We start from the raw sequence: 18362 nt of genomic DNA on the forward strand, positions 1-18362 counted from the left end.
ATCGAGGGAGGGCAGCCCCCCACGGGGCACGCTCAGGCGGCATCTCTCTGCCAGCCCCGCTCAAAGCCCAGCTTCCACCAGCCCTCCCCTTGGCCTCAGTCAGGTGGCACGCGCTGCCTAGCCGCCAGCTCCGGCGGCCCTAGCAACAATGCCTCTCGCGGGCACCCAATCAGCGGGCAGCTGCCTCCGCAGAGCCAATTGGAAGGGGGGGGGGCAGAGGCGGGGCCAGGCCGCAGGGAGCTGCCCTGCTCGGCGCCGCCATTTTGGCTTCAGAGAAACAAAAGAGCCGAAGCGGCTGGCCGCGGGGATCTGAGACCCAGGTAACTTGTCCCTCCCGCCCCTGTTCGGGCCCCACCGATCCTCTCCACCCCCCTTCCGGCAGCTCCCCTCGGCTCCTGCAGTCCCGAGCCCCCCGGCTCCTGGGCCCGGCCCCTCCCAGTCCCCACAGCGGTTCGGGCGGCCGCGCCCGGACCCGGAGGCGCTGACAGACCGCTCGGTAGCCTGGGTAAGCGGAGCCGGCCTGTGGAGGTTACGCTCCTCTCACGGGGACCCTGCGCCGGGCCAGCTGAGCTAACTGGATCCCTGTCCCCCCGGTCGGGCTGTGCTGGGGTGCGGGTCCGCAGAGCTCTGCGTGTCACTGCTGGGGCAGTCCAGGTCCTGCCTCCCCGTGGGACGCGGAAATCCCCAGCATCCCCCCCATGGGCGTTGTAACCCGCCGCCCTTGCTGCCTAGTTCCCCCGCACCCGCCGATCCGCTCCTGATTTCCCCTCGTGCGGCTGGCGTTGGTGACGTGCCAGGCATACCCAGAAGCATGGGGCGGCCTCGTCCTTGTGTTTGGCTGATGCACACACAGGGGTCCCACTTCCACGCCCCTCAAGGAGATGCTCGTGAGTCCCAGTTTCTTTGCGTGTGGACTGGCTTCATGTTGCACCGGGTTCCATTCAGTGAATGCATTTTCCTTTGTAGGGGTTCGGGAGGAATTCATAACTGTGGGGTGGGAGCACTTTTAGCACCCGAGCATCGTGCTTATGAAGGGGAGCATTCCTCTTCTCTCCCTTTCCTTCGCCCCCAAACAAGTTTCTGGATGTCATTAAATTGTGAGGTAGGCAGAACTTCTGAGGCAACAAAGCTAGGGTTTTACAAAGCGTGGTTTTATAGTAAGAGTAAAGGTGGATAGTTTTTCATTTCTTATTTAGTGTTACTTACCAATATGGAAACAATATTGCTTACCTGCTAAGATAGTCGGGGGAGAAGGGCTGTTTTTGTTGTTGTTGAGTATAGTGGATACAAATTAAATTTAGTATTTGCTCCAAAACCACTGAAAAATTACAGAAATGGAAATAAGGTAATTACATCTTTTGTATAAGGAAACACTTCTTGATTAAATAAATATTTGTTAATCATAATTCCAAAGTATTACACTGCATGCAGTAGAAACCCTGTTCTACAAATGTTTTGTAAAATCAAGGGCTCATAAAATTGAGGGCGCATGTAATAGTGTTCTCAGGCACAGGGACAAAAAGGCATTTTGGATTAAGTGAGGTTTTGTAATTCTGGGGTTTGTAAAATGTGGTTACTGTTGTATTAACATTGCTGCCAAAATAAACTCCTGTTGTAGTTATGTACCAAACCATCCTGTTTTGGGCCTTGCCTTCTCTAGAAAGAAATAACCCATTAGCTAACACATGTTAAAGTACACCTTTCTTTTCTAGTGTAGTCATACACTGAATCGCCATATAGTGATGGGCTTTCTTCTTTTTCTTTGATACAGCAGGCAAATATATTCCACGGTTATTTCAAAACCAATATTTTAATAAATGAATCTTGTGTTCTTATCCTTTGAATATTCCAGAAAAGCTTTGAGGAGAACGGCTCTAAAGATGCAGAGTTGTTTTTGGTCCCTTTTTCTTATGACAAACATTGAACATAAGAGATTGGCTCTGGAAATTAAAACTAATGTGGGCGTAAGATATTTTTTTAAAATAACAGGAGTACTTGTGGCACCTTAGAGACTAACAAATTTATTAGAGCATAAGCTTTCGTGGGCTACAACCCACTTCTTCGGATGCATATATTTTTTAGTTTCAAAAGCTTCAGACACCCTTTGATTTTGAAACTTGATTGATCTTATTCAGCAATTATGTAGCTATAAACCCATTGGAGAGCTGCTGCTAGGAATATGTGGGAGTTGTGCATGGTGAATTTGAAGCTTAAAAAGAGAAACTAAAAAGAGGATCTTTGAACTGAGTCCATTTTGTTTCGTATCATTTAGTTCTCACTCCATTTACAAAGTTATTTAAATTGAATATGTTGCCATTTTAAAGTCAAACTTGTATATATATGTTACTTTTGTGTATCTTGCTTTGTTATATTTTGGAAGTATTAAAGCTTGGAAACTGGTTAGGAATACATATTACGGGTAACACAATTTCTTCCTCCTCTCTTACCCCCCCACCCCCGCAGTGGAGAGGAGAATTTAAAATTTATCAGACACCCATTTGCTAGAGGTTTTGAAAGCCCATTCTGTCTCATGTGTGTGATTCGTAAAGTCAAAAAGTTTGTGAACTTAAAAATTGGATGTAACAGTCCATGAATTTCAGTGATGATTAAACCTGGTGAAAATCTAAACAAAAGGAGTTCTCAACCATGCCTGTAGCTGTTTCCATCACTTCACACTGACTCAACAGATATTCTGAGTTTCAGAGTGACAGCCCTAGAAGTTTATTAGGTAGATGGAGACCCTTGAGCAGGGTTGAGGAGCACCATTCTAGAAAGAATTCCAGCAGCTGGGGTGAGGCCTGAGCTTCCCGCTAGGGCCCTATGCCTAGATCTTGCTGTTGTACCTCCTTATTTTTGTATCTTCCTCTGCCTAGTAAATGTAACTTAGACAAATGTTTTTGCTTCCTTTTTTTGAGATTGTCTTGGTATGTTGGCTGGAGGGGCATGGGCAGCAAATGTCAGAAATGTTACTGTTCTGTGAATACACTGAAGGAAAATATGTAGTCAGTTTAGACCAAAAAAAAAAAAAAAAACTAATTTAACTAGGACATAGGAGCCCCAAAGGGATTTTGTATCTATAAGGGCAAGTTAAGTAATAGTATTGGTTGGTTTTTACTTTTTTTTTTTTAAATATTTTTTACACCATTATATTTGAGAAACAAAGTATGTGTAGAGAATATTAGTGACTAGGATAAGTAAGACAAGGCTTGTACAGAAAGGAGTGAGTTGCAGGAATTTATTGGAAACTAATATTAAACACCCAAATTTAAGTTATGATGGTGATTTCGTATAGGCTAGTAGACCATTCATTTATTTAAATGGGCCAATTTTCTCTAAGGCCACATCTATGTTAGGATTTGTATTACAATAGCATCTAGAGGGTCCAGCCAAGATTGGGGTCCAAATTATGATAGATATTACATGTAACATAGGACGGTCCCCCTGTCTTGAAGAATTACACTTGAAGAATACAAGTGGTGGGAGGGGAAGTGGAGGCACAGAAAGGTGAAATGTTTTGCCCAATGTCACAGACAGGTGGTGGCAGAGCTCGGAATAGTATCCTGAATCACCATCTTGTGGCCTGTCCACTAGACCACACTACCTCCCTTTTGTTACCACTGGTTCATCTACAGCAACAGTGGGAGTATTAATATAGAGGGCTCCAGGTGCTTTCCCGCAAGCATTTTAACCACTGTTTCATCTAACTCTGGTAAGAACAGGTCTAGAATACACAGTGTCCAAAATCAGGGCATCTTAGTTTAGCTTATACCAGTGAAACTGACTTGGTAGCTATAGTGGGAAATTTTAGGAAAAAAATCTTGGTGTAGACAAGGTCTGAAGATACAGTTTTTGTTTAATTGTAGTCCATTGTAATTTGTTGCAATCTTTAACATTAAGCCACGATATAAATTAAATATTTTCAGGAGATTGTGAGATTTGATAGTGAAGTGCATCATCTGCATTTGATTTTTATTGCTTTCTCTAATGTATAACTTGTTCTGTACCTAAGAATATGCTCACAAAATTCAACTATCTGATCAAAAGGCTAAACTATAGCAATATTTAAATGGTAATTCTTATTAATATATTTCTTTCTGGCAGTGCTGTTAAAAGTGCTGCCTTGGTAATTCTACTTTTTTCTTTAACTCTGAGTCAGGAATACAATTTAGGAAATTGGCATTATACTACCTGTCATTCTGTTCATCATGTTAGGGTAGGAGCAAAACACTGTTTCAGAGCCAAGGTCATTTGAGACTAATGAATATTGTGTTCTTGTTGATTATTGTGGCTAGAGCTTATCAGTATTTTTCCATTACATTTGATGAGTTAGCGCTAAATCAATCTTAAACAAACTGGCCCTTTCTACATTAGAATGTGTGATTTGTTGTTGATGTGCAGAGGAACAATGGAATAAAAATCCCACTAGTTTAGTTCATTCACTTGTCCATTGTTTCATTTGATGATGGTTAGTTTGTCTCTATTGGCAAGAAGGTGTGATTGGTATCTAGGCAACGCAAGTCCTGCTAAGCATCTCTGCAACCTGCTTGAAGAGATTAAAATTTTCCATTGCAGGGGAAGAGGATTTTTCCTTTGTACCTAAATTCCTTCCTCTCGTTTTCTGTTTTCTGTTCAAGGTTAATGTATTTTTGTAACTATGCAGGAACCATCTGTAAAATACACTATATAACTGTTTAATTACAATAATTTTTCTGTTAATCGTTTTAAGGTATGTTGAGATGTTATATTACAGATTTTGGTTAGAAACATCTCATCAGAATTTTTTGTCGGGATTTTTGTTAATAGAGGAAAAACACTTCATTTTTGTTTGTTTAAAAATTGGTCCCTCTGTCCTATTCTGTTACAAAAATACAATTACCAAGAGACAGCATGATATGTTTCACACAAGTGGAAATGCATTGTAATATGCTGTAGGAGCTAGATACCACTTTTGTTTGCCAGGCAGTGGTTTAAAATTCACTACACATCTTGAAAGCGGAAGAAAACAAGGTTTGCTAAAATTAAAACCCTATTAAATGCCTGTAGACAGGTGCTGGCTACGTGTCTCTGGAGGCATTGAGTTGATGGCTTACCCACCAAAGTTGTTTTTTAAACTTCCTGCTTCATGCAGCAATGGGTTTTTATGTCATGAATATGTCTAGTTGTGTTAGAAAGATTGGGGTGGATCTAATGTGATAACACTAATCCTTAGAATGGATGTGAGCAGTACTCTTGCTTTGTAAATAGATGTAGATGGATTATTATCCTAGATGTTTACTACATTTATCTTTATTTAATAAGTTAAAAGACCGTAAGGACTGTAGCTTAAGAAGCATCAAAACTGCAAAACCCAGTAAAGCATGTTTGTTCATATTGTTTAATTTTTAATTTAAAAAAGTGCTATTCAAATCAGTAATGGCCTCCAGAGCCAGGGTTGTTTGAATAGAGGAAAGTTTGTCCTTTCACAGAAATTAAACAGTTGTCATTCAAGCTGGAAACGTCAGGTCTGTTCAGTAGACTGACACTGACTTTTCTTCCAGTCTCAATTTCTTCATGTTCAGGATATAACACACATAAGAGTAATTTTGGTTAAAGAGAAAAGACCAGGCAGTTTTAATTTTTTGTAAGACAGCGACACAAGATTTGCTGCTTGTAGTCTGGTAGATGGAAGTAGATACATTGTAATAGTGGTTACATAGATTTTAGGTAGCTTTTTAGCTAATGTGGAGCCTCTCAGTCTCTCCTCTGGCCTCCTTGCCTCTCATCCAGTCTGTCCAAAATTCTGCTTCTTTTCATGCTGCTTATTGGCTTCCTGATTTGCCACTTCAAATACAAGTTCCTTGGCCTCGTCTTCGGGGCATTACATCATCTTCCCTCTCTGCTCTAACTTCCCACTTCCTGCCCTCATCCCAATTCTTTTACATTAGGCCTGGTCTATACTTAACATTTAGCTCAACATACCTGTGGGTGTAAAAATCCACCCCCGAGTGCTGTAGCTATGCTGACCTAACCCCTTGTGTAAATACAATTAAATCAAAGGAAGAATGCTTCTATTGACCTCGCTACCATAACTTGGGGAGGTGGAGTTCCTACAGCAATGGAAAAACTGCTTCCATGACGGTAGGGGCATATCTACACTGTGGGTTATGGCCTGTAGTGTAGATATAGACTATATGATAGTCTTACTTGTCTTCATCTCCTTTGTATGCTCCCTGCTTTGAGCATTGCTGTTGTGATGACCCCTGTAATGAATGGTCTCTCTTGCCAGATACCTTCTCTCTTTTAAATCCTTCCTCTTTAAACAGCCCATTCTCCTCGTTAATAATCCTAGTATACCCTCTCCCCTGATCTTTTTTGTTTAGACTTTAAATTTATCAGAGAACACTTTTTGTCAAGTGCTGTGTACGCTGATTAAATGGATTTTAAGAACTTTTTAAAAATGAGCTATTAGGACTTTCCTTCTTCTTCCTTAGAGCAGTGTCTCCTATTGCAATCTCTTTTATACAGCCCTCAGTCTCATTCTGTGGCCTACATGACTGAGATCCAGCCCAATTTCTTGACTAGTGTATATAATGATTAAAAGCAGACTTTTAAAAAATAAGCTCCCCCCCCCCCCACCACATTTACATTGCTAAAATATCCCAGGATGTTTAACTTTTTAGCTTTATTAAGCCTTCTACCAACTAGAATTTGTCATTTTTCCTATGCTCAATTTTAGTCTGTTTTCATTATACATAGAGGGTCTTGACCAGAATACTCAAGTAGCTATGCAGTAGTATGATGCACAAAGCTTTTACAGCATCTGAGGCTTGTCAGGAAGTGTGGGTGAATCTCTGTTTCATGCTCATTGAAAAAGAGGACTTTCTTTTAGCAATTGCTCCTGTTTTGTGTTTGGATCAGTTCCAAATGTACAGTAAATCATCTGTGCTGTATATGAGATATTTAGACAGTATTGTGGTCGTAGACGTTCATTATGATATCAATCAGATTAACACAGCTCCTGGGTACAAAGGTGAGAAATGCTATTGCTGACAAACTGCTTGCCTACTTGTTGTTTTATGTTTTCTGAGGCCTTATCTATGTGAGAATGTTGCATCAGTTTAACATAAGGTGTGATTTTAAACTGATTTAGTTGAATTGGTGCCAAAGGCTATATTTCTATTTTGGTTTAAACCAGGCTTAGGTCAGTTTAGTTTAAGTTGATTAGGAATCTGTTTAAGCTAAATTGAAATAAAGTACTCTTAAACCTAAACAAGAGTGTCTGTGCAGAGCTTTACACTGGTTTAACATCACATCTTGAAAAGCGCTGCCGTGGCAGCGCTTTAACGTGGCTGTGTAGTCTTGGCACCAGTGCTGGGAGAGAGCTCTCCCAGTGCTGTAAAAAAACCCATCCCCATGAGGGGAGTAGCTCCCAGCGCTGGTGCACTGTCTACACTGCCACTTTACAGCGCTGAAACTTGCATGGTCTAGGACTCAAACCTGTGAAGAAAGCAAAGTAATCAAACCAAGGGTAACCTATATTGTCTGATGCTACTAGCATTAGTAGATACAGGAACTCCTCACTTAAAGTCGTCCTGGTTAACATTGTTTCGATGTTAAGTTGCTGATCAATTAGGGAACATGCTCGTTTAAAGTTGTGAAATGCTCCCTTCTAACTTCGTTTGGCAGCCACCTGTTTTGTCCACTGCTTGCAGGAAGAGCAGCCCATTGCAGCTAGCTGGTGGGTGGTTGGAACCAGGGTGGACCGGCAGCCCCCCATCAGCTCCTCACTCCCCTAAGTTCCCTGTGCAGTAGCTGTCCCTCCCCCCCACTGCCATGTGCTGCTCATGGCCTCTGCCTTGGAGCTGCTCCCAGAGACTCCTGCTTGCTGCACGGGGGGAGGGGGGAAAGGGGGGGCTAATGTCAGGGTGCCTCCCCCTGCTCCCCGCTTACCCCATCTTCCATAGAGCGGGGGAGGGGGAGGAGGGAGCTTCTAGGCAGTAGCTGCTATCTCAGGTCTCAGCAAGCTGATTTAATTAACAAGGCAGTGTACTTAAGCCTGGGGTCAGCTACTTAAAGGGGAAATGCGCATTTTTCCCTCACACACACAGGGTGTGTGTCTCTGTCTCCCCTCCCTCCTTTCCTGCTGCCTTGTAGAGTCTTGTGAGAGTTAACCCTTGAGGGCTCAGTCATTTGCTAGTTAATTTAGCAGTAAGGCATTCCCTGGGAAATATCCCACCCTCTGACTCCTCCACCTCAACCAAGCTTCACAATCATCATCACTGTGTACCAGTATTAAATTGTTTGTTTAAAACTTATACTGTGTGTGTATGTATATGTATATATACATAGTCTTTTGTCTGGTGAAAAAAATGTCCCTGGAACCTAACCCCCTCATTTACATTCGTTCTTATGGGGAAATTGGATTAGCTTAATATCGTTTCGCTTAAAGTCGCATTTTTCAGGAACACAACTACAACGTTAAGTGAGGAGTTCCTGTACTATTGTTGCTTTATTTAAGAAGTGGGGAGCTTTTTAAACAAGTAGTTCCTGTTGTCTGATTCCCTGTTAAAAGTAACTTTCACTACTACTTTGAGAAATCTGCTGACTGGTATGGTTTTGGATTGATATATGTTTATGTATTTAGAGTATCAGTTCAGAGTAAATATGACTTTATACACAGTTGGAATGACTTAGTCTATTCTCAAAGTAAACATCTTCTACTTAGATGTCATTAATATGTACACTGGATTCCAGAGAGCAGATATTAGACCTGTCATCCTCCCCTTGCTGTGAATGTGATCCTGTAGACTTTTACAGACAGATAGGCTGTGCCTGCTGGTTTCAACTTGCACTTGCTAGATTGCTTACCTTGTTTTTGTTTCAATGCATGTAAAACTCATCTTAACAGAATATAGAGGGAATTAAAGCCAGACAGAGTAATTAAGATATAGTCATAGGTCTTCTGAAAATAACCTGTAATCTTGAACATGGAAAATATTTGATCTCTTCTAGCCAACATCATTTCAATAATTTGTTTGTCTGCATGCATGTGAGAATGTAATCCTGCAAATTAAAACAAAAATCGATGATGAAATCCTAATCCCAATTAAATCATTGCCTTCAGTAGAGACAAATTTTTACCCCAGTGCATCAGCATGTACAGGAATAAGAAATATGCAAACCACATTAGTGCTGGACTCTTTCCAAGTTTCAAGCCGTGGGGAATTTAATTTTCATTGATATTCTTGCTCCTATTCCAGGCCATGAATGTCTTACTGGATATGGCTGCCCCCTGGCTGTGGAGAAGGAAGTAGGCTGTCAGCAACCTCCTAGGAATTTTCAGTTCTTGTTTGGGTGGGTGATGGGTCCTGCCAATGGCTTTTTGCCTGTGAAGTCCTATTGGACCCTCAGTTTGAATAAAGTAACCTTCACCACCTTTGCTTGTAGTGCAGAAACACTGACTGCTATTGTGATACACTTCTGGTAAAAAGTAACACATCATACAGGCATAATATTGATGTGGTCATCCCACATCAGATGGGCTAATTATAACAAAATAATTATTTTAAAGTGCATTTTGGAGTTCAGATGATGGGACCTGCCACTGTGGACCATCAGGTTGCTACTCAGGTGGTTTCACATTGCTGTTTGAATCTCATGACCTAGTTTATAGATTGGAATAGGTGAACTTCTTGGCAATGGTGGTTCTGGTGAGTGTTATTAACCGTTTATGGTGCCCGGGAAAGCCAACCTCTCAACACAAAAGGATGAAAAGTGTGGAGTAAGTCAAATATAAATTTTTGTGTGAAATGCATCTGAATAATGCTGTAAAGAAGAAAAAACAAGACCACCTTGATATAATTTGATGGGAAAAGTTCATTGTTGAACAGTATTTAATTAGAGGAAATTTTGTGGTTGTGACAGGGAAAGAATTAGACCCTCACCTGCTTTAATATTTTACTTGAATCACAGCAGAGACAAGTACTGCAGAGAAGTGTTTTTTCCAGTCAGATTGCACAGTATCACTAATTAAGAAATTTTGCTTATGAGACGCCCTTTTCTATTCTGCCTCTGTTTATCCTGATCTGGTGTGGCTGGGAAAGATTTCATAAGAGATTGGTCTCCCTCCCCACTTCAGTGCACTGGCGGCTATGCATAATAAATGCAACTCCTGTTGACTCTGGGCAACTATTTTCCTATGCATTCAACTATATTTTGAAAGGTCTTAAGAGGATCCTTGTTTTTTGAAATACTGATGGCTCACTGTATTGCTTTTGTAACCCTAGAAAGAGGTTCCTAACATAGAGGTCCCAACTAACTGTTGAACTACTGTTGAATTTTCCGATTAAAGTGTAGATGGAGATCTTACTTTTTAAAAATAAGACCTTTGTTTAACTATAGTTGCTAGTGAGCTCTTACTTGGGGCTTGTTTACACTTATCGGAGGTGTGGCGATCGATGCATCGGCGGTTGATTTAGTGGGTCTAGTGAAGGGGGAAAGGAGAAAGGTGAGGGGGAAAACTGAAAAATCAAACCAGAACCTTTTTTCTTCATTTGAAAAAAATGAAATGTCAACAAACAAAAAAAGCTGGCTGAATATTTTTCAAAAATTATAACAAAATCCTATGAGTGCATTATCATAATTGCAGAATCTCACAAAAACGTACACAGTAACAGTTTAAAATGTGTATAGTATATGCTCAAAGGAGAGGATGTTGGTCACAGCCTTGGCAGAAATTTCTGACTTTAGTCAAATAAAGTTGTACCTTTGTGGACAACAATGGTGTGCTGCTGCCAAAAGAGCCTTTGATATGTTGTTGACTTGAAATTGAACTTAGGGCAGGAACAGATACCTGATGTACCCTCTAAATAATTTGCTATTCCCATTAAAAATGTAGGAGTAGGTAGCAGTATTACACTAAGGTGACATGCTTAGCACTGGTTGTTGCCTTAAATGCATTTAATATAGTTTCTAAGGTGCACCCTTGGTACATAGCCATTCATGAACCTTATGGATATATCTTCAGAGTGCAGGCTCACTCTGCCATGATACATCAGAAGTAGGTGTTAGAAGACTAGGAATCTGCTATTGGAAACCTTTATTTTAAATTGTAATTAGTCATTACAAGCCACACATTATTAGGTTATGTGATGATGGCTTTCAGTCACTCGTCTTTCTACAATAAAAGAACACTTGTGGTTTACATGCATTTATAAAAATTTAAACTGGGATTTTCAAAAGAGCCTAAGGAGTTATGCTTCCAAATCACATTGGAAGTGAGTAGGATTTGGGCACCTAATTCCCTTAGTGTCCTTTGAAAACCCTCTCCTAAATTTAAAGTATTTATCTCCTTAAAATATGTGCTGAGACCCAGATGTGGAAGAGCAAGAAAAACATTAGGATTAGGAGGTTGTGAACCGAATATGAGTAAGAAAAAATTCTTAGTCAAAACAATGTAGCTGTTGGACAGAACTTCATAAAAAAATCTTCCTTTGGGGAAATGACTAATTAGTGTAATGAAGCTCTTGATACCAAAACATGTTTTACAGCCCTTAAGTTTGAATTCATGAATTTACAGCACAGCAGGGACAGATGAGTGGGTTTTTTTAGTCCAAAAGTGAAAATTGCAGAGATCGGTGTGGCTTATCATGAGTATTAGATCTAATAGAATTTTATTTATTTTGACTTGGTGGACATGTTTCTATAGCAGCATTTATTTACAAAGTTTAGCAATTTGTATAATGTTAGCCAGGAGTGGTTTATGATAGAATAAAAGATTCACTCAATGCTGCATATTCAGAAATGGTAGCAACCATGCTGTAACTTTTGTTGGGAATAAAAAAAATGAAAAACAAATTAAAAGCTAATTTCAGAGAGAGGCTCCTTGTTTGAGATCCCTGCTGATTGTCCTGGAGACTTCAACACCATGAACTCACATTAACCTCTCAGTCTGTTTTAACCACTGGAAAGTAGCCCACTCCCAAACTTTTCAGAGCTTGAATGTTTTCTTAAGCAATGGATCTGAGTTCTAACTGTTATCTTATATTCTATACTATACTGAAACTGTCTCTAATTAGCCATTCATGTACACCATTAGTTTCAATTCATGAGTCTCCTGCAGAAGTCAGACATTTAAATCATCCTTCTAAAAATAGTTTTCTTGTAGAGATATTTCTATATTTAAATTATGTAACTGTTCAGTATTTTAACCAAACACTTAATTTCTTTGTCAAAGAACACTATTGAAATTTGTCATAGCTTTTGGATGGTATTTTTAGGAACTACTGCCCAAAACAGATTTTTTTTGGTCCATTTCCAAGAAGTTCAAGTAGCTTAGAATAGGTGATTTAGGGTCATTAGTTACTATGGCAGTTATGTCCTTGGAAAAGAAATTTGTTTTTCCAGGTATTATGTAACTTGAGAGCTGCATGGATCAGATGCATGTGTTCTTGTCTGAGCAGGAAAAGCTCTGTAACCTCTCTAACTTGGTTTTGTTTCACTAAAGAGGAAAAATAGATCTAGTAAAAAATAGAACTGTCATTTCTCTTTGGTATTTTATATGTGTAGGAAACAAGGTGTAAAATGATTTAGACCAAGTTGGATGCTTGTATTCTCAATATCTGAAAAGACTACTTGGTGAGGCGATGGGTAAGCTCCAGGCAGCAGCAGCTTACTGTTACACATTGGTGAAATTTGATTTTTTTTGTAGGTTTGTGTTTCATAATCTTCTCACAAACTGAATTAATATACTAGAGTTATTCAGGTTACCTTAGGGAATTTTTTAAAAGTATTTTGGGCATATCTGCAGAAGAAGGCCAGGGAAATTACACTCCTGTTAAATGGAAATAGAACTGGGTTAGAGAAGACTGGAATTGTGGTGTTTCATGGAGGTAGGTAATAAAGCAAATGTTACAACATCAGATTTATCTTATAAGCGGTTTTATATAATTGTGTCCAGCATTATGTACTATGATACCTATATCCGGTAATTCCTAGGAAGCGGTAGCATTTACAGTTGCATTCTTGCCAGTCATTCGAGTGAGGATGGATAAATGCAGCTGTTCTATTACCCATACAGACTTCTGTTTTATCAAAACTGTTGTTAGTGGCAACTGCTTTGGATGGTATATGATTTTTGGTTTTACGTGTTTAAAATGTCTTGATTCTGACACAGAAAGCTACTGATAATCTATTGCTGGATCAGGTTGTATGTAAAGGGGTAATAAAAACTGGAATTTAGGGGTAGGGAAAGGTATTTGTAGAAAAGAGTGACATTCTAATGGGTAATTTTGCTGACTCAGGTAGAAAAAAGATATCCTTTTAGCTGTCACTTGTCTTTAAAATACCTTTCTATCTACCTAATGTACTTACCTGGCCCCAATTACCATAGTATCGGAGTGCCTCATGATCTTTGATGTATTTATCACCACAGCATCCCTGTGAGGTAGAGAAGTGCAGTTATCCACTTTTTACAGATACAGAAAGGCTGAGATTTGCCCAAGGCCACAAAGGAAGTCTATGGCAGAATAGGGACTGAGGGACTGTACATACTACAGACTTAGGAGAGTAAATTTTACCTACCAAGGTATCTTGGATTTGTAGGAGTTTCTCAAGGAAGATCCTTTAGAAGACTTCATGTTAGGTATGCAGGTGCCTTAAGTTGTCAAGACAGTTTTAAAAAAATCAATATGCTGACTGATGTGATGCAGAAATGCATAAACTAAAAATTATGGAGAAGGCTCTACTCTGGCTTACCCTTGTCTTCCTCTTCTTACTTGCTTTACAAGCAACCAAAGGGCACTGTTCAGCACAGCTGTCTGTATTTAGAGTTGCACCTGGCAAACCAGGCAACATTGGGTATAAACTTAGTTTTGATATTTTCTTTTAAATTGAGCTGCATCGGACAGATTTACTGAGTCTGTTTCCAAACTGCTGAAGTGATCAGTATATTTCTTGACACTAAACAAGGTTGTAAAGGGAATGCAGCAAGCAATGCACTACAGTAGATTTTTTTCCCCACTGCAGCATTCTGTCATTTTGCTCTTGCATTACTTGTTCAGTTTCATTTTTCTCAAGCAACAGCATACTTGCAGCAGTGTCAGGGGAAAAACAAGCAAATCATTAATCCTACTGTATTAAACTTGCATTATCAGCTAATTTTGAAAAACCCAAACTTTGTTGCTTACAAGAAGGAACCCAAAATTAGTAAAATAATTGTGTTCTAGTGATCAACGTTAGTACATTTTGATAGTCCTACATCACTAATAAACACTGTTCTTTGCCAAACTGAAATGTCTGTCTGTCTTTCCTATATTAACACAAAAAAGCATTGTTAGCAGATGTTTTAAAGTTTATCTTTTAGGGTACAGTGGTGAGTATATGATTATGTAGTCTCAGCATGTATATCTCAAAAGGGATAACATTTTAGAAACACACAGAAATACCATTTAAATTGTTTTTGATTATTTAAAGGCAAGTCAAAGTTGTATAGGAGGTACAGAAAATGAGTGGTAGAAGGGAGCTTTCCACCCTTTAAAGAGAATAGGTCACTTTTACTTAAGAGCTATAATGGAGAACATGGTTCTCCATTTTAGTTTAGTACAACCATTTTTAATGAATGGATTTTCCATGAGGACTGAGAAATAAAATAGTGGGTAGTTCATCTCTAAAGTTTAAATGATTAGTCGCTTTTGTTACTGCTATTATGTTAGGACAGCTGGACAGATTGTGAGGCTAAATTGAATTAATGATCCAAATTGAATAAATAAAAACTAACATGAAAGATTAAGTAGTTTCTTGTGGGAAGGGATTTATATGTAGCATTAAAATACTGCCAGAAACAAAAAATTTCTTGTAGGTTCTTGTCAAAATGTAAACCTATAATTTATTATGCAAGATCTTGATCACTTAACTCCTGAATACTGCTCAGGTACATCCTATCTATTTCTAGTACTGGGTAAACATTTACCAACTTGGTATATTGACTGAAGTCTCTTTGGAAGAGAAATTACATTGGAAAGTTTAGGCCAGTTTTATAATGCAATTAAAAATGTGGAATCAAAACCTTTTTCCTGCAAACTCCTCCACCTTATTGTCATACATAACTGTTTTCCATGATAGAATTGATTTGAGGGAATTTGATCTTAATATGCTGAATAAATCCTGATGCCTTGAATTACAAGGAAGGGTAAGTTTCATTTTCTACTGCCAAACATCTTGTTTTTATCTTGATGGCTCTATATTTCAGCTGGCGCTATTCCAGTCAACTTTATTTTTTATTACATTATTTTTATTATTATTTCAGCAAGATGATTTCAGACAGAGGACATCTGCAGGTTTAATCCCTTAAATAAATGTAAACATAGTTTTTGTTTTTGTAAGTTTCATACACAGTCCTGGTAGAGCATTCCCTGGCTGAACTCTTACCAGGCTTCTTTGTAGGGCTTGAGACACTGTGTCTTCTTCAGTTTCCCTTGGACTGAGAGAGGCTGCAGCACTTCCTTTCCTTGGTCTCTCTAGCACATTTCCTGGGCATATGCGCTCTGTCCTTTACCCCTCCATGGAAATGGGAGCGTACAACCTAGCTACCCTAGGCATCAGGACCAGTGTTGACAGGCTCCTCAGTAGCTTAAGCAAATTCTGTCCCAGACCTCCAACATTGTGAGTGCTCTGGGTTTACAGTTTATCCCTTCCGGGTTACCTAATAGGTGAAGCAGACAGAAACACAGGTAGGTTCCTTGCCTCAGTTTCCTCACCACTCACCAGTACTCTCTGGACTTAGGACAGAGGCTTGTGGTGTGTCCAGATCCTTCTCCTGAGCTCTTGGCATCTGCTCAGGGTGGACTGATTTAAATCAAAGTGACTTAAACTCCCTTCTTCGGTTCCTCCAATTTTCTCAAACAAAATTAACTTGAATGGAAACTGTCTATTTGTGATCTTAGCTCAAAGGTATCGCATATGTGTGCGTGCACAAAATCTGTTTAGCCAGTTTTGAGTGATGGAAAGGTAGGGGAGAAAAAATGTGTTTCCATATGCCACTAATTTTTACTAAATGCTTGAACATTTTCCCTCCATATATGGCTCATTTCCTAGATGTCACTGAGCTCTAAGAAACATCTTTCATTGAGAAATTTTTGCTCTGTAGGTTGTGTAAAAATGTTTAGTTTCCAACGTATGCAGTTGGTTTAGATTTTTTGTTTACCTTTCCCCATTCATCTTAAGGAGTTAGTACAAATTGCAGTTACTTGTGCTGTTCTCTTGAAAGCACCTAGAGAGAGCCAGCTCCTGCAGCAAAGCACAAGAACATGTAGCCTGTTCAGCTGAATGGCAGCAACAGCTTAAAATAAAAGCTTAAAAGGCTGCAGCTTTCTCAGAAGGCAGAGTCCAGGGAGAGCTTGTCCTCCCTCCCAGCCCCTAGCAACATGAAATATCTTTGGAATATGTTTGCAATGAACTTCTCTCATCTTGGACTCTGTTTCATGCCCATAGCAGCCTATTGACATAAGTAAAAATAATTGGTTCTGAATTAAATCTTTCTGTAATTCATGGGCCCCTGGACTATGAGGGAAAGGATGGAAAAATTGGCAAGTGAGAGGGAAGTGAAGATGTTGCTGTTACACTGAGTCAGAACAGGAAGGAGTAAATATGAAACTTGAAATAAGAGAGGCAAAGGTTAAGTCTTCATGTTGTATGTTTAGGTTGTAAGTTCTTTGGCTTGGGGGCCTTGTCTTACTGTCTATAAAGTACTGTGCACATTTGTGGGACTATAATAATGAAACAGTAAAGGGAGCTCTCACGAGGAGCTTGGTGGAAGTGGGGTATGTTTCTTGTCTTGTACAATACATTCATCACACTCTTAAAGAGTATTGCATTCCTGCTCTTAAGACATCTTGGGATCAGTAGGGCCTGTAGGCATTATCCTTCTGGGTGTATAAGGTGTTTAATGGAATGACTGGACAATAGGGTAGCTCTTCTTCAGCTTTTCTGCTGAACAGATTTTGTTCTAATGAATTTGTTCCATTGATGCTGTTAGTGTCAGTTAGACATAGGTGCAGTGCAAGCAAATCTGGTGAAATTCTCCATGGATTGCTTTGTGTTTAGCGCCTATGATTAATATAAATGATTAGTCACCTTATCAAAACTTAATCCATACTGATGTGCTTTGGATGGTCAGCTGGTCATGTGAATGCCTGTGAGAATAAAATCAATGCATTTAAATGTAGTCTCCACTTAGAGAAATAAGGTACTCTCTTGAGATATTCTTGAGTTTCTTCCGAACAGAGATTTCATGTGTGTACATGTTTTCCTTCTGGTCTTTACAGTTGACTATCCAGAAGTGTTAGTATCTTAATAATGACATTAAATCATTCGTTGGGTTAGTTTTTAATAAAAGCTATATAAAGCAGATCTTACTTCCAGTTTTTTAGAGTTAAATTTCTCTGACTTTCCCCTTTTGAAATGTATGGTATAAGTAAAGAAATATCCTTTAATGCAGTGGTCTCCAAACTTTTTTGATCGCGCACCCGTATCAGTAAAAAATGTTGAGCACGCACCCCCTGCTGCGCCGGCTCTACCATTTTTGCTGAAGTGCGCAAAAAAAAAAAGCGCGCTCCTTCTGCCGCACACCCCCAAGGATCCTCTTGCGCACCCCACTTTGGAGACCACTGCTTTAATGCATCCTCTGTTTATCTTTGTCTCTTTTGCTGACACATCTCTTTACCAAAAGATGTGCTAGAAAAGCAGTCCAAAACATGGCAGAGACAGAATGCTACTGGGAACCGGGAACTCTTCTGAGTCAATTCCATCCCATTAACTCAGTTTAGGGTGACCAGATAGCAAGCGTGAAAAATCAGGACATAGGGTGGGGGGTAATAGGTGCCTATATAAGAAAAAGCCCCCAAAATCGGGACTGTCCCTATAAAATCGGGACATCTGGTCACCCTAACTCAGTTGTGTCACTGACCTTGTGAAAGTCACTTAATCAAACTGTTCTTTCTGTTCTCCTTCTTACCTAAAGAGTACTGAGAATTAATTTATATTAGTACAGCACATCTGGGGGACAGAATCCCAGAATTATCTAACACACTCGCTGGGTGAATCCATTATAGTGTTAGGCAATCAGTCTAAATCTGAGCTTGGGTTGTGAGGAAGTAGAACCAGGATTTCTTACCTCAAAGTCTGTCTTGAGAATAAAGCCAAGTTCCAAACTGAGTTTTGTTATCTAAGTGCTTGTCTGCATAGTAATGTGTCCCAGCATGATTATACTGCTATAGCTATTCTGGCATAACTCTCTGCGTGGCGACTCTTATTCTCGGGGAATGGGTGGCTTTTTCTAGCTTAGTTTATACTGCTTCCGAAGTGAAATACGCTAAACCAGAAAAAGT

The 18362-nt window shown here is 39.7% G+C and overlaps 1 protein-coding gene across 1 annotated transcript in view; it reads left to right on the forward strand.

Moving 5' to 3' along the window:
* The first annotated feature begins 243 nt into the window (after positions 1 to 243).
* Positions 244 to 18362, forward strand: part of IP6K2 (inositol hexakisphosphate kinase 2) — a 31499-nt gene continuing 13380 nt past the window's right edge. Inside the window, exon 1 of the mRNA XM_065407466.1 lies at positions 244 to 320. The gene's annotated coding sequence lies outside the window, so the exon portion shown is untranslated. The remainder of the gene's footprint in view (positions 321 to 18362) is intronic.

This window comes from Emys orbicularis, chromosome 7, assembly GCF_028017835.1.
Source record: "Emys orbicularis isolate rEmyOrb1 chromosome 7, rEmyOrb1.hap1, whole genome shotgun sequence".
In the NCBI taxonomy this organism is placed as follows: Eukaryota; Metazoa; Chordata; order Testudines; family Emydidae; genus Emys; species Emys orbicularis.